The 15,903-nt window shown below is 37.8% G+C and overlaps 1 protein-coding gene and 2 long non-coding RNA genes across 4 annotated transcripts in view; 1 reads left to right on the top strand and 2 right to left on the bottom strand.

Moving 5' to 3' along the window:
* The window catches only part of LOC125001222 (NACHT, LRR and PYD domains-containing protein 3-like), a 174,398-nt gene that overhangs the window by 63,519 nt on the left and 94,976 nt on the right, over positions 1-15,903 (top strand). The gene's annotated exons all lie outside the window — the stretch shown is intronic.
* Positions 2,743-5,002, bottom strand: LOC125001067. Its single transcript, XR_007111476.1, has 5 exons — positions 4,943-5,002; positions 4,747-4,863; positions 4,409-4,561; positions 3,417-3,536; positions 2,743-2,803 (listed from the first exon to the last, which is right to left on the bottom strand). It is a non-coding gene; the product is annotated as an uncharacterized LOC125001067 (long non-coding RNA).
* Positions 12,546-14,878, bottom strand: LOC125001037. Of its 2 annotated transcripts, XR_007111435.1 has the most exons (4): positions 14,739-14,878; positions 13,726-13,929; positions 13,354-13,586; positions 12,546-12,750 (listed from the first exon to the last, which is right to left on the bottom strand). It is a non-coding gene; the product is annotated as an uncharacterized LOC125001037 (long non-coding RNA). The 2 variants fall into 2 exon arrangements; XR_007111434.1 differs by having other exon boundaries at positions 12,546-13,586.

Here is a 15,903-nt window from a genome sequence, read left to right as displayed (position 1 = left end):
TAAACTTTGCTTTGTTTTAATCTTTAAATGAATGGAGATAAATGGAGTTACATTTAGGCTTCTTCTACACAGTCTGTCAGTGTGATCTGATCTAATGTCTGTCTCCACAAAGTCATCATGATTAAAATTTTAAAAAATGTGGAAAACACCCCTTTAAGATACATTTAGAACAGATTAAAAACAGGAAATTAATGTATAATTACATATGTTATTGAACAGACATTTCTAATATAGTGTAAAAAATAAATAAAGGAAGATAAACAAAAGAAAAAATGTCAAAAATAAGAATTATTAGAAATAAACCTGTCAAAATACAACTGTCATGTAATGTTTGCAATAAATAAGTTACAGAGTGAACATTTAAAGAACTAAACTAATCTAAACTGATTTATAATGTTAATCACATCTGGACTCACTGAGCCTTTCTGCAGTTCCTCACAGCTGGAATCAGTCTCTGTCGTCCCTCCCATGATGTGTTGAACTTGTTCAGGTCCAACTCATCCAGAACCTCCTCTGACATCTGCAGCATGTAGGCCAGAGCTGAGCAGTGGATCTCAGAGAGTTTTCTCTTGATCTGTTCTCCTGACTTCAGGAACTCTTGGATCTCCTGATGAACTGAGAGGTGGTTCATCTCCATCAGACAGTGGAAGATGTTGATGTTTCTATCAGGAGAAATGTTGGACATGTTCATCTCCTTCAGGTTGTTGATGCTCTCTGGATGATTTCTGGACTGATCTCTGTCTGACCCAGCAGACCTCTTAACAGTCTGTGGTTGGACTGCAGACAGACGCCATGAAGGAAGCGAACCATCAGGTTCAGGTGACCATTTTTACTCTCCAGGGATTTCTCCATGACTCTGTTCAGGAAGACATCCAGAGTTGAGTCATTGTAGTTTTGTCCCAGGAAGTCCTCCAGCACCTCTGTCTTCTTGTTGGTGTAAGAGTGGATCATGTAGACTGCAGCCAGAAACTCCTGAACACTCAGATGGACGAAGCAGAACACCTTGTCCTGGTACAGTCCTCTCTCCTCTTTAAAGATCTGTGTCAACACTCCTGAGTACACTGAGGCTGCTCTGATATCGATGCCACACTCTGTCAGATCTGATTCATAGAAGATCAGGTTTCCTTTCAGCAGCTGATCAAAAGCCAGCTTTCCCAGAGACTCAATCATCATCCTGGTCTCTGGACTCCAGTGTGGATCTGTCTCAGATCCTCCATCATACTTGACCTTCTTCATTTTGGTCTGAACCACCAGGAAGTGGATGTACATCTCAGTCAGGGTCTTGGGCAGCTCTCCTCTCTCTCTGGTTTTCAACACATCCTCCAGAACTGTAGCAGAGACCCAGCAGAAGACTGGGATGTGACACATGATGTGGAGGCTTCGTGATGTCTTGATGTGGGAGATGATGCTGCTGGCCTGCTCCTCATCTCTGAATCTCTTCCTGAAGTACTCCTCCTTCTGGGGGTCAGTGAACCCTCTGACCTCTGTCACCATGTCAACACACTCAGGAGGGATCTGATTGGCTGCACCAGGTCGTGTGGTTATCCAGAGGTGAGCAGAGGGAAGCAGTTTCCCCCTGATGAGGTTTGTCAGCAGCACATCCACTGAGGTGGACTCTGAAACATCAGTCAGGATCTATTGTTGTGGAAGTCCAGAGGAAGTCGACACTCATCCAGACCGTCAAAGATAAACACAACCTGAAACTCTTCAAAGCTGCAGATTCCTGCTTCTTTGATTTCAGTGAAGAAGAAATGAACAAGTTCCACCAAGCTGAACTTTCTCTCTTTCAACACATTCAGCTCTCTGAAAGTCAATGGAAATGTGAAGTGGATGTCCTGGTTGGCTTTGTCTTCAGCCCAGTCCAGAGTGAACTTCTGTGTTAAGACTGTTTTCCCAATGCCAGCCACTCCCTTTGTCATCACTCTTCTGATTGGTTTCTGTCTTCCAGGTGAGGCTTTAAAGATGTCTCCTGGTCTGATGGTTGTTTCTGGTCTGTGTAGTTTCCTGAATGCTGCTTCAATCTGTCTGACCTCATGTTCATCATTGACCTCTGCAGTCTCTCCCTCTGTGATGTAGAGCTCTGTGTAGATCTCATTCAGAAGAGTTGAGTTTCCTGCTTTAGCAATCCCCTCAAACACACACTGGAACTTCTCCTTCAGACTAGATTTAAGTTCACGTTGACAAACTGGAGCAAAACGTTCTGAATGAACAAACAACAAATAAGATCAGTAAATAGATTTCCAACATTTCCTGAAAGAATGAGTGAATATACAGTATCTTGTTCCTTCTCTTGAGACATTAGTAAATGTTTAATTCATTCATCAGGTTCAATGTTCATAGAAATCCTCTTACTTACTCTGCAGACGATCAACCAGCTCCTCCTGCTTCATTCTCCTCAGGAAGTTCAGTGTGATCTTCACAAATGCGTCTCTGCTGCTCCTCCTCTGCTCTTCATCCTCACCCTCTAACACCTCCTCATCCTCCCTCTGACTCTCTGAGCATTCTGGGTAATCTGGACTCAGATCCCTCTGAATCTTCTTCAGCTCCTTCTTCACAAAAGTGACAATGTTGTCCTCCAGCAGCTGGAACAGAAAACTATCTGAATGACAACCAGACTGAAATCATGGAGACAACATCAGATCCATGTTGGACAGACTGACAGTCCCATGGTCTACAAAGAGCAGCGTGGAAATGATGGAAAGTAGTTGTTGTCCATGTACAGACCTTAAATATGGAGTCCTGCTGTGTTTGATGCTGAGGAACAGACTGATCACTGAGAACATTTAAACTCTGCTGCTTCACTCTGTGAATGAATCATGGATAATCAGCTTTAATTGTGTCTGTTCAGATTGGTAAAGGCCCATGAAGCCATATTTAAAGTGAACAGTGAATCATGTGGCTTCCTGTCGTGGTAAATATTTCCTAGTCCTGACGATCCCGCTGAGAATCAACAGTACAGCCTGCAGCATTCCCAAGCACATTCATTCAGATTTCCCTCTGTGCTGAAGTGACCTGGAGGAGGCACCTCAGTGTCTGGTTAAATTAGACTGGTTGTACTCTGCAGCTCACAGCAGGAATGTGTTTGACTGACTGTTTGCATCAGAGTGTTCTTGAAAATATTTAGTGCTCAGCAAACATCTTCAGTAAAATAAGTATTGAACACATCACATTTTTTCAGTTTTTAGAAATATATTTCTAAAGGTGCTATTGACATGAAATTTTCACCAGGTGTTGGTAACAACCCAAGTAATCTAATCCATACATAGAAAGAAACAAGAACGTTCAGAAATTAAGTTGTCAATAGCACCTTTAGAAATATGTTTACTATGAAAAATTGTGATGTGTTCAATACTTATTTTACCCACTGTGTGTGTGTGTGTATATATATATATATATATATAGTTTTAAATCCTTACATCCGATCCACAGAGTGACTCCTTTTCCTTGATATCTTATCTTCCTTCTCAGTCCATCCTCTCTTCTTAGACGCCCTGCTGGCTTTGGGTTCAGGTGGAGTTTGATTTTCCAGCTTCCTCCTGACAAACACATGACACATGTCCTTGACAATATATTTAAAATATCATAAAACACTGACAAATGTTTTATTCATCAGTCCACAATGAGTGATGCCCAGGCCATTGTCAGTGGTTTTGAACTGAAACAGAAACATTCTCAGACTCTCTTTGATTGATTATGTGAGCAATAATTTTCTCAATAATTATCTAAATACTTGTTTTACACAAGAGTCATCCGTTGTTTGTTTGCTTCCAGAAAATGATTCTGTGGATGCCACGTGGAGTCACAGGAGGATTCTTTTATTTATTTACACATGTGCACCTCCAATCACCCAAATGATGCCAATTAGTCAAGATGCTTCTAACGTTATGACATAATGTTCTGTAGTTTTTTAAAGCTGAGTGCATGTAAATTTCCATCCTACTGAAGTGTGCTATAGTATAATTTAAATCTGGAAACATTTATTGATAAATTACTTCATGGATAAATGAGATGTCCTAATAAACTTACCAAACTTACCAAAACTACAACTGCAAAAGCTGCGGATTGAATGGATTCAGGAGACATCGACAATAAATAAAATCAACATCCATCATTCAAACGTGATTCAAGTCTTTTGATTTTTTTTTTTTTGTTTTAGTTATTCCAACAGTATTCTGTAGCCTACTATTGAATTGATGTACTTCTGTTTACAACTACAATATATTAACCTGTGTACAGATAGATGGTGTCATATATCTATATATACACACAGATCTATTTTCCCACTTATTTGTATATATGTTAATAAAACACTGTTTGCCTTGTACGTCTTTATAAGGTTTATACCAGTAGATCATTGTTCTACACATGTAAAGAAAGAGAGATGAAAATTACTTTTTTAACATTTTACCTCTTTACAGCAGAAGGATGTTCTTGTTTAAAATCAACGTCTCGACCCATCGAATCGTCGCTCTTGAAGGACACACAGCTGGGACCAGGTTCAGATTCAGGCGTCTCTGGTCTGAACTGCTGCTTTGTTCTTCAACACAACACAGAAAGTTTTCTGATGTCAGAATAAACGTCCTGGTTACTTTTACAGATCAGTTGTAAAGGAACAGTGTTGAAGTGAATGCTATTTGATTAATGCAGAAGCTGCAGGAGTTCAAGGTTAAACATGCACAGAGATTTAACAGAACTGTTTAAAAACACAGTGAATTAATATTTATTATTGGATTTAAATATGGTTACCTGTTTGTAGCAGAAGGCTGCTTTTGTTCAAAAGTAATGAAGCGACCCATTGATTTGTCGCTCTTGAAGGACACACAACTGGGACCAGGTTCAAGAGAGTCTGCTCTCTTATGGGACCTGATTAAATTAGATCCATTGTTCAATAAATGCTCTGAGGATTAAATGATCTAATTTTGACGTCATCCCAACAACTCACCTTAGTTTTTGTTTATATTCAGTGATACTGTCCTCCTCTCTGAGGACTCCCTCCTCTCTGTCCTCACACTGATCCATTCTGCTGGATTCACATCAGCTCACACTTTCTACCTTCACCTGCAGAGGAAACACAAATCATTCACCTGAACATCAAATCCTTGACATAGTTTCTGCTGTAAAAACATCAGCTGCTCCTCCAGTGACTGGTTCTTAGTTTCTGTGTTGGTGGAAAAGCTGCAGTCAGCTGTTGTTTTACTATCAGTCCACTAGATGGAGACATGAAGCTGTAGAAGTGAAGAGCAGCAACACAAACAGGACAACTTCGTCTTTGTTTTTTTAAAGGTTTCCCAGTAAACAGTAAAGAAAAGAAAGAAAAAAATCAAGTTGCTTGATTCCAGTCAAACAATCATCTAATAATAACGTAGATTAATCTTCAAACTTTAGAGTGATTCAACCTTTGTCATGGAATAAAATCTGCTGTAAACACCACAGAGCAGAAACAAACAGTAACATGACAGAAGTTGATGAAGTTAAGTCCAAAGAGCTGAACCATAAACTGAGACTGGACACTAACCACTGTGACACAGGTGAGCTACTTCCTGGAACAGTCCAGCTTCACCTGAGATTTAACATAATAAATAAAGACCTTTGACCAGTCTGTGAAATCTATGGAGCCAGAACACCGGCTTTAAAAACAATATTTGGCATTGAAGCGGAGTAACGTCCATTCACCTGGATTAATACACTCACACACAGACACAAAATGGTGGATAGATTTATAGTTGCCTCCTTCGTTTTCTTTCTGCAGGTTAAAAAGGACTTGGAGTCAGCTGGTCGCATCAAGAAGGATTGATGAGGTCGGCCTAATAAGGGCTGGACTGCTCTTTCCCTCTATTACTATGTGCCCTTTTGTTGACTTAGCTCCTCTACTGGACACCCTTATCCTCCTGGACTCTCCCATCTCCCCAGAGATCTACACAGAACCCCCTGGACTCCACCAGGTCCTACCAGCACCACATGCCTCTCTTTCTCTGTCCATCCTTCCACATTTTCTCTGTCCTTTGTTCTCCCCCTCTATTCCCTGCCCTCCCTGCCACACGAGGTCACTCCACTCCACAAAGATCAACAAACTCGCTCCCAGGGAGGGACTCACTCAAAAAGACCGGGCAGCTACAAGATGGAAGCAACAGGTGAGAAAAAAGCTTTGATGGAAGGAGAAGACTCAAACTCTGACAAAAGGAATCTAAAGGACAGCAACAGAAACGAGGTGTCTATAAAACAGATGTACACAATGACGAACAAATACCCATCAAAACAAACCTTCATCCTCATGCATGCTTTGCCATGACCCACATCAGCTCCACAAGTGTCCACATCTGATGAACCAGTCATTAGAGGACAGAAGGGCATATGACAAGGATGATAAACTGTTGCCTGAAACAAGACCATATGGCAAAGGACTGTCAACACTGACTCAGATGTGACGCCTGCATGAAGAGGCGTCCAACTATCCGACTACAGCAAACAGACAACCGACAGGAAAAATGATGTGAGCACGGAAAATGAAACACAAACTAACACATCAGAGACAATAACTGTGCGGCCATGTCTACTCTCTTCTAGTGGCTCTATGATCCACAGCGAACTCCACCTGAAGCCAAGACGAACCCAAACACGATCCTCCGTGATCTCCTCCACCTGGCGTTCCAGACACAGCAAAGACCCACAGAAACCACAACTGCTGCCTTCCCAACGAGTCCAATAAGAGCCGAGGGTTTTGACTGTGATGTCACATCACGTGTTTTTGACTAATAAATATTCAGTGACTGACTCCAGATCAAACAGGTCACTGATGGGATTTAGTGCTGAAACAGTGAACAGCAAGAAAACCAATGTGACATGAAGTTACAGTGATAGAAAAACAAATCCCTTCTTTTCCTCCTTTGTGAGTCATCAAATGTCCCAATGGAGAAACTGTCCTCATGCTCATTATTATTGGGAGGACAGATTATTAGGAACAGTCCAATCTGAAGGATTCAGCAGCAGAAAGATTAAATGTCCCATTTTACCTGAACGCAGCAGTAAGATGTTGAAACGTTCATCTGTTCATCCTCTGTTCTGTTGCTGTAATGTTTTGTTTCGTATTTTAATATTTAATAGAATATTTCGGTCATATTAAAATACTGTGTAAACATCTTTCTGTGTCATATTGTAGAAATAAATTCAAAACATCAGTCACTGTTCAAATAACTGTGACGGAGAAAAGATGAACTACAAGGCGTCAATTTAATGAATCCAGACAATTAATGTATTTAAATGATTAAAACTGCCTCCAGTGGTCACTGTCAGTAACTACATCTTTCCACATCCAATAAAACTGATGTTCACATCCAGGGGAGATTCTCGGCTCAGAGCTTTAGAGGTTCTTTAATGTCAAACGACTGAGTCACAAAACTATTGTTTGGTTTTAAATTTTAAAAAAGAAAATGCATTCAAATGAGGAGATGAATTAGGAACAAGTACAAAACAAACTTAAAGATATGAAGGTCAATAAACATACGCAGCCCTGCAATAAGAGACAACAACATTAGTCCATCCTTAGTCTCTGTTTAACCACATACTTTCTACCATTGTGCTGAGTTTTTGAGTCGTCTTATCATAGAGCACATTCTTATTTTTAGGGATGTTGGGACAAACATATGTGAATAAATTTAATACTAAACTGTTAAAATGCTTCTCTGATGAGAGGAGGAGAGAGGAGTAGCCTATGATCAGAATAAAGAAGCACAGTCTCTGTCCTACTGTCACGTTTTATTTTGAAAATACTTCAGATCAGGTCAAATAATATTCTGGTGAATATTAAGAAAGTTTTTCAGAGATGTTATCGGGAGAAACACGTGTTATTATGAGGAATAAATCATCTAAACTAGATTAAACTGAAGCGGAGTAACGTCCGTTTCCACCTGAATTAATGCACTCACACACACAGACACAAAATGGCGGATGGATTTATAGTCGCCTCCTTCCTATACTTTCTATTTTCAGCTCAGTCTCTGTCACCGTGAACTATTTCTGTATGTAAGTATTTCTGCTGGAACCAAACTGATATTAAAGACTTTAAACATTATAAACTACTGACTTGACCTTCAGACAGAGTTTACACAGAGAAAAAGATCTGTGACACAACGGTGGTGAAAGTGAAAATAACTTTAGACTTAAATCTGAGGCTGGATCCAGATTAATGAAGATTTAATAATTTAATTTAATCTGATCATCATACTGTTTGATTCCAGTGAATCATTTATCTAATAATAATATAGACTGATTTTCAAACGGAGTGATACAAACTTAATAATGAAATAAGAAGTGAACATCTTCTACAAACATTACAGAGCAGAAACAAACATTAAAGTTACTGAAGACAAAGTTAAAGCTTTAAACAAATCAAACTTACAGTTTATTTTAACCAGAGAGATGAAGAAGACTCCACTCCAACCTGAACACTGAACAGGTGAGTCAGCTACTTCCTGGATCAAGGGTCAGTTTCACCTGTGATTGAGGCAGGACAGGAAGGAGGGATGTAGATTTTCACAATAAGATAACAATTTATCAGACATGTTTGTTCTTGATTCATGTAATTATTGTCACTGTCAGTATTTCTTTAATTTATTTCATGTGCAGGATCTTCATCATCAGTGTGTTCAGGACAGAACATCAATACTGATAATTATAATATATGTCACAGGGAATATTTTTACTCTTGATACTATAACTACATTTTCATGTTAACACAGATCATCAGTGCAGGACTGGAGGATTTTACTACAGTCTGGTGCTTTTACTGAAGTAAATTGTTGCGCCCCGGTCGAGGGGTTTGGGGACAGAACATAAAAGACTAGGCAATGCAAGGTGATCTTTAATTACAGGACAGGAACTATTTACAAATGTGCATATATCAACCGAAGCATGGCTTCAGGGTGAACAAAAGGCCAAAACAACAATTGTTTGTTTCCACATTTTTATTGGTGTTTGTACCAAAGGAAATATGAAAGATTTTATATTTTGAATGAACTATATTTATTCTCACATCTGGAATTGTTGGTCACTTTAAGAATATGATTCTTCATAAAAAAACATGTATCCAGCTCAGTGAATTATTTGATGATCATAAAAACAATGTGGTGTAATAATGACATAGTACTTATTATTCAAATACTCAAAGAATAAATAACTGACAGATAAATCCACAATAAATGAATCTGTGGTTATGGCCTATGATTAAAAGCAGCATCAGTCAAATTAAAATAAACTATTATCACATTTGTACCTTTGCTATCTTTAGTACATTTTCCTGAAAACTCTTGAAGTTCATGGACACACAGGACAACAAATCACCTTACAGTTTCAATAAAGAAAATAATATAGAAAATGCAAATCACATTATTTGTACAAAATATTAGCTTTTACCAGAATAACAGCTTTTTATTGGTCTACAAATCACAGACATTTTATAACACTTTATTTACAACTAATCTTTCTTCCGGATAATTCCACAGAACTCTGACTCATAACTTCTTAAAATGCAATCTGTTATTTACCAGAATATCTGTCTTAATGATAAATAAAAAAAATATAAATAAAATTATGATAAAAAAAAAAAAAAAAAAACGTATATAAAAATATATATTATTTATTTTCAAGTACAAATATGCATTGAATATTTTTATATTTTAAAAGCATTTATATTTAAATGTAATATGAAAAATAATAATAGTCCTTCTTGCAAGAGTTTCACTTATAAGGGGTACTTTATTTTCATTCACTACAGCACACAGTTGTTTCGCCTTTTACTTTTGAATTGTAACCGGAAGTACTATCCGTATGTAATTTTAATTAACTTAACGCTTCACGTGTAATGACAGTTTCTGTCCACTAGAGGGCAGCAACACTCGTTGTCTGTATGTGAGTTCATAGACATGATAGAGTGAGAGCCACATGCTAGGCTAGGTTAGCTGGTGCTAATTACAGCGGATTTTCTGTGTCTCTTCTATTTAACTACTTCATTTCGCATAAATGACCCGTCGGATTGACGCTGCTCCACAACTTTCAAATGCGAATCGCATTCCTCTCATTGTTTCGCATTTATTTATTTTATGCTAATTCGTACAGTAAACTGAAACTGTAGCATTTGTGCTAGTTACATGTTCCCGATTGGTAAATTTATTCCGCTACCATCAAGCTACACGATATCGACAGTAATGCACGACTAAAATAATCAATTAAATAAAAGAGATATTTGATGATGTGCGTTAATTTTTTTGATCTGTGTGTTGAAAACTGGCCCCTTGTTTTAAAGAAAACACCGCCAGTATCAATGGGGACGATGGTTAGCTCTACTACTAGCTTGGCTGTAGTTACACTTTACGGCCACAAGAGGGCCTGACTTTAACATACGGCTCTGTGTTTGGACATTAACTGGTTATAGATTTGTTTTTCGTGGACTATATCTAACTAGATCTGTAACGAATAATTAATTAGAGATTAGGTCTGATCCTATAATGTTTTGGTATAATTTTTTAAATATTCTTTTCATTTCTATACAGTTATTGACCCCAATACTTCGGGTGTAACGACTTCAGAGACGTAGGTGTAGTTACAAACTGTGGCCACCGGAGGGCAGTGAACAAACAACCTCATCAATCAACCACAATTATCATATACAATTTTATTTATTTATCCTTCTCAATTTAATATTATTCAGCCTTTTCATCTGAAATTATCTCCAGGGACAAAAAAAAAAAGGTAATTCAAAATATACATGTTAAAAAATTAGGCCAATCAGAATTATAGATATGACTTCTTTAACAATACACTGAGTCCAAACATGAGATATAAGTGTATTCTTGTTTTTCAAAAATAAAAAAGGTAAAATATAATTTCATACATTTGTACATTTTGTCATATACATTTGTTTCGATTTTAATTTAATTATTTTAACGCTCTCAACCCCTACAATCAGGACACTCAAAGCATTTTGTGCACAGTGTCCAATAAACACAATCTGCAATAAATGCACATTTATAAACTCACACAAAAAGATACAAAGTACACACACACACAACTGTTATATCTGTACATCAAGTGAACACCAATTTCATGGCACAGTAATATAATAATAAAAAATAATTTTAATAATAATTTATTTAACTGCAGTTCATAGTTAAAATATTATTTATTATAAAGTATATGTATGGAATATTTTTCGATTTTAAAAGTTAAATTAAATAATATTAAATATTTAAATGTGATGTAAAAATAATAACAATAACAATTTATAAGAGGTAATTGTGATCATAGGAGGTGTTTATGTCACTTTTACTTTTGAAATTGTAACCGGAAGTACTACACATGTAATTACAGTTTCTGTCCACTAGAGGGCAGCAACACTCGTATCTGTATGTGAGTCCACACGAACATAATCAGAGGAAGTGAGAACCACAGGCTAGGCTAGGTTAGCTGGTGCTAATTATAGCGGATATTCTGTGTCTGCTCTATTTAACTACTTTGTTTCACATAAATAACCCATCGGATTAACACTGCTTCACATTTTTGAAGTACGAATTGCATCCGTCTCATAGTTTAGCATTTTATTAGATAACAAACTAAAGCTGTAGCACTTTCGCAAGTTATATTTTGCCGTTCAGCAATTTTAATATGCTACCATCGACATCAATGCATGACCAAAACAATCAGTGAAATAAAATAAAGAGAATTATTTTGAAATGTGTGTTGAAGAACTCGCAGCTTATTTTAAATAAATAAATAAATAAAATACTGGCAGCGCCAATGGGGAAGCTGGTTAGCTCTACTGCTAGCTCGGCTAACCGTTTCTCCGCTTTAATATAATAAAATTATGTTTGATATAATATACATGATAAATGACATTACTTATATTATATTTCGCAGCATATGTATTTTATTATTTTCTACATAATAAAATAATACATACTGTGTTTTCTTCGTTATGTATTTTTGACCGGAAGTGAAAACTATATTAAATGTTTCTAACTTTACAGTAATTGCACTGTAGTTATACTTTCTGGCCACAAGGGGGCGTAAACATACTGTATTTGGGCAGAGCCGTATATTAGAGAGAGAGATTAGTTTTACTTGTATCGCTCCATTGTTTCCATAATTATTAACAAGAAAGAAAAGGAAGGATTGTTGATGCTGGCAACTTTTACACAGAATATTTGTTTTTGTTTTTAATGTGTCTGAATTATTCAAGAGGAACTGGACTTCATGTGTTGGTACTGTTAGAATAGTTTGGTCGCAGTTCTGCTGATGGTCTTAAACAGTGGTGTAGTCTAGTTTATTCTAGTGGGTATACTCTGATTGTTCCCCTCCCAGCCTCGTACACCCCCGTCCTGGAGCAACATCTGTCCTGCAGCCCCCCTCCCAGAGCAGCAGCTGCTCCAAAACGGCCCCACACAAGAACCACCAGGCTCATTAATGCATAAAGTCTGGATCCACACATAACTGAGGTCATGAAAGACTGGTTATGTATTATCTGAATGTAAATGTACTGGAAGCAACACAAGATGTATAACAGACATGAACAGCTGGACTTTAATTAACCACTGAACAGACAGTGACAAGACAAATAAGTTTGAAATAAAGAAAAAGGACCTAGAGCTGTTTGTGGTTTGTGTCTGAGGACTGGATTTTAAAGGACACCCACTCCTCAGATGTAGACGCCCTTTCCTCTGTGAGGACGCCAGTGGATTTGTTGCAGTGCAGATACACAACCTGGAGGTAAACAACAACATCAGTAATGAACATTATGATCCATTATTGTCCTTTTTGTATCTATATTAGCATTAAGACCTGCTGAACAGAGACACAACTATTAATGAACTGTTTACAATCTTCAGCCATGGAGAAGAAAAGGCCTGAAAACTAGACAAAAGGAGGAAAAACTCAACTATATCCAACACATCAGTCATTTAATGGTGAACATGGGGCCTTAATTAATAAGACGACAATGAATTCATTTCATTTTTATTAACAACTTTCTGAATGAACTACATTAACATGTGAACACAGCGTTAACTTTGTACATTTAAACTGTTTCTAGCAGCTTTAAATGTCGTCTAATGTTTCCCTAACTTTCCGTTTCTCCGCTCTAACCAAGGAGGCCTGTTTTTAAATTCCCTCTCCTGACTCTCACTCCACAAGGCTGGCCAGGTCCAGTTCTCATCTACACAAACACACACACAGAGCAGCAGCAGCAGCAGCTCCTTGATTTCAACCAAACCACCAGTGACTAGTTTTAGGTAGAATTCAATGAGCCAATCAGCTGCTGTTCCAATAGTGGTGACTATTATTCTAACATACATGAGTTCCACTTACCAGGTAGGACGACAGCGCCATCAGCTCTCCTTCCCTACCATCTCAAATAGTGTTACTGGGCTTCCTTTTCTTTCTTCTCATTGTTTTTTCTCCACATTCCTTCTCCACTGACGAGCGTTGGACCAGTTCAAGTTGTCGACTCGTTCCCGCCGCACAACTTCACTGCTTCCTTAGTAGTTAACGTCGGGTCCACGTCACGCTTGACGGAAGCCCCCATGGTCCAAAAGTGAACGCTTGGTAACACAGAGAAGGTCCATTTATGAACGGGAAAGTGAAGTTATGTCACTAAACCAGGCTGATACGCATCGTTGTGTGTTTTTCAGCCGTTAGACGACAATTCAGGAGCTTTTCTAGTGGATATACGGCGTATACCTGCGTATCACATAGACTACACCACTGGTCTGACATGGAGAAACATGTGGATGAAGCTCTCCTCTTGACTCCACCTCCCAGTAACATGGTCCAGTCAGAGTCTCTCTACACACAAGCTGCTGCTGATTCAACCTCTGGATCATCAGGACTCAGCTCATCCTCTCTCAGCTCACATACCGTCCTGTTTAGAACAATGGCCAACATCTGGAGAGAGAAGAAGAAAGAACAGAGGAGATGATTTAGTGCTTCATCTCTCACTCTAAACGTATTCAGCTGAAGGAGATTAACAACCAATCAAGGCCTAAATCAACAGTCCCAACTTTTAAAATGTGAATATCTGCTACTTTTCTTTCCCATGAACTGAATTTCCTCCAGTTTGAAATTGTTGGTGGAACAAAAGAAGTGATCTGGACATGTTGCCTTAAGAAAAGTAGTTTTTCTCCAGTTTCTGCTCATTTTAAAGAGAAACTAATTGATGAATAAGAACAGTCCTTTATATTCACCTCATTTAAACGGATGCTCAACCTGTAGACCCAACACCTCACAGCTGCAACCAATGGAAATGATTGATTTCTTTCTGAAGCTGAACATCCAGGTTATTAAATTTACAGCTAAATAAAGCAGTAAATTAACAAATCTTTCCATTTAAGATGCTGTGTCCATTCAAACGACTCCATTTGCTTTAAAACTTAATCACTTTAATCACAAAAACAACCACTTTTAAAGTAAAAGTTTAAGTTGGATGAGAAATATATAGAAATATGTGTAAATATATCCACATATAACTACACGCTCTTAGAAATGACACTGTGAATGGACCAGGATGATTGTGGAACCGGATATTATTGACATAGTATAAAGCAAGGACGCAGAAAAACGTGACACAGCAATAAATGTTTGCAGAAAATGTTCCTGATTAAGTTGCGTAATAGCAGCAGCAGTGTTTCTCAAAGGAGCCGCGAACATGTGTCCTCTCACTTTGAGCTACTTTGAATTAATACACCAAAACTCACCGGCTCGGCTGCGTGCTGTCACAAAATATCCGCTTACTGACCAAAAACACAACTATTGTGAGGAGAGTGTCGCCCTGTTTCGCTCAGTGTCTCTTTTCTCTTTGGATGAAGCCGCAGTAACAACAGCCGCTGGCCACGCCCCCTGCGTTACACGTGAAGTGCGTCATTACGTAAGTCTGTGACACATACTTACTGTTTTATTTTATTTACCTCTAAATCACTAAAAAACACAATAAATCCTCTATTTCTAGCAAACATGTAAATGAACACAAAAAATGCATCAACCTCATTTAATTAATACATTTATTCAAGTTATTTTTCTACTAAAGTATTTCAACGTTTTACTAATACACTCACAATTTTTCAAATTTCCCATCATTTACTTCAACCAACACAGCATCAGCATTACTCATTTTATAGCATATGGCTGCTTTCATATTTACAATTAAAAGATGTCATGAAATAAAACTGTGCATCCACAACATCACTGTACTCAGTACAATTTTTTTATTTTTTTATTTTTTTTATTGAAAACATAAAAATTGCAAAAAACATTTATCAGAAAAATGGCAGACTTCCTGTACTCTGACATCTATAATTACTCTTGAATATTAGAATGTTCCCACTTTTAATTTATATTTCATGTGGTATTTTCAATGTTTCGTGACACAAAGTAAAAGAAATACACAAAGAAAAAAAACGTAATATGTAGAAGTACTGTTTTAGCTGCTAAATGCTAAATGTTAAAACACACGTATACTGTTATTTAATAACAATAATAATAATATATATTCAGCCCTGACTCCATGAAGGTCATTAGTGGAGATTTGGCTCCATCTAGAGGTGAAAATTCAAGAGGAGCTGGACTTTATTTGTTGGTTCTGTTAGAATAGATTGATTGCAGCTCTGTTGATGATGTTAAATGAGAAACATGTGGATGAAGCTCTCCTCTTGACTCCACCTCCCAGTAACATGGTCCAGTCAGAGTCTCTCTACACACAAGCTGCTGCTGATTCAACCTCTGGATCATCAGGACTCAGCTCATCCTCTCTCAGCTCACACACCGTCCTGTTTACCTTTTCTCCCACCTACAGAGAGAAGAAGAAAGAAGAGAGCAAATGATTTAGTGTTTCCAGAGACTCTTTTCATCAGGTGTCAGTCAGTA

The sequence above is a fragment of the Mugil cephalus genome, chromosome 23, assembly GCF_022458985.1.
Source record: "Mugil cephalus isolate CIBA_MC_2020 chromosome 23, CIBA_Mcephalus_1.1, whole genome shotgun sequence".
NCBI lineage: Eukaryota > Metazoa > Chordata > Actinopteri > Mugiliformes > Mugilidae > Mugil > Mugil cephalus.
Note: the sequence above shows the minus strand (reverse complement) of the source record. Positions and strands in the feature narration are given on the sequence as shown.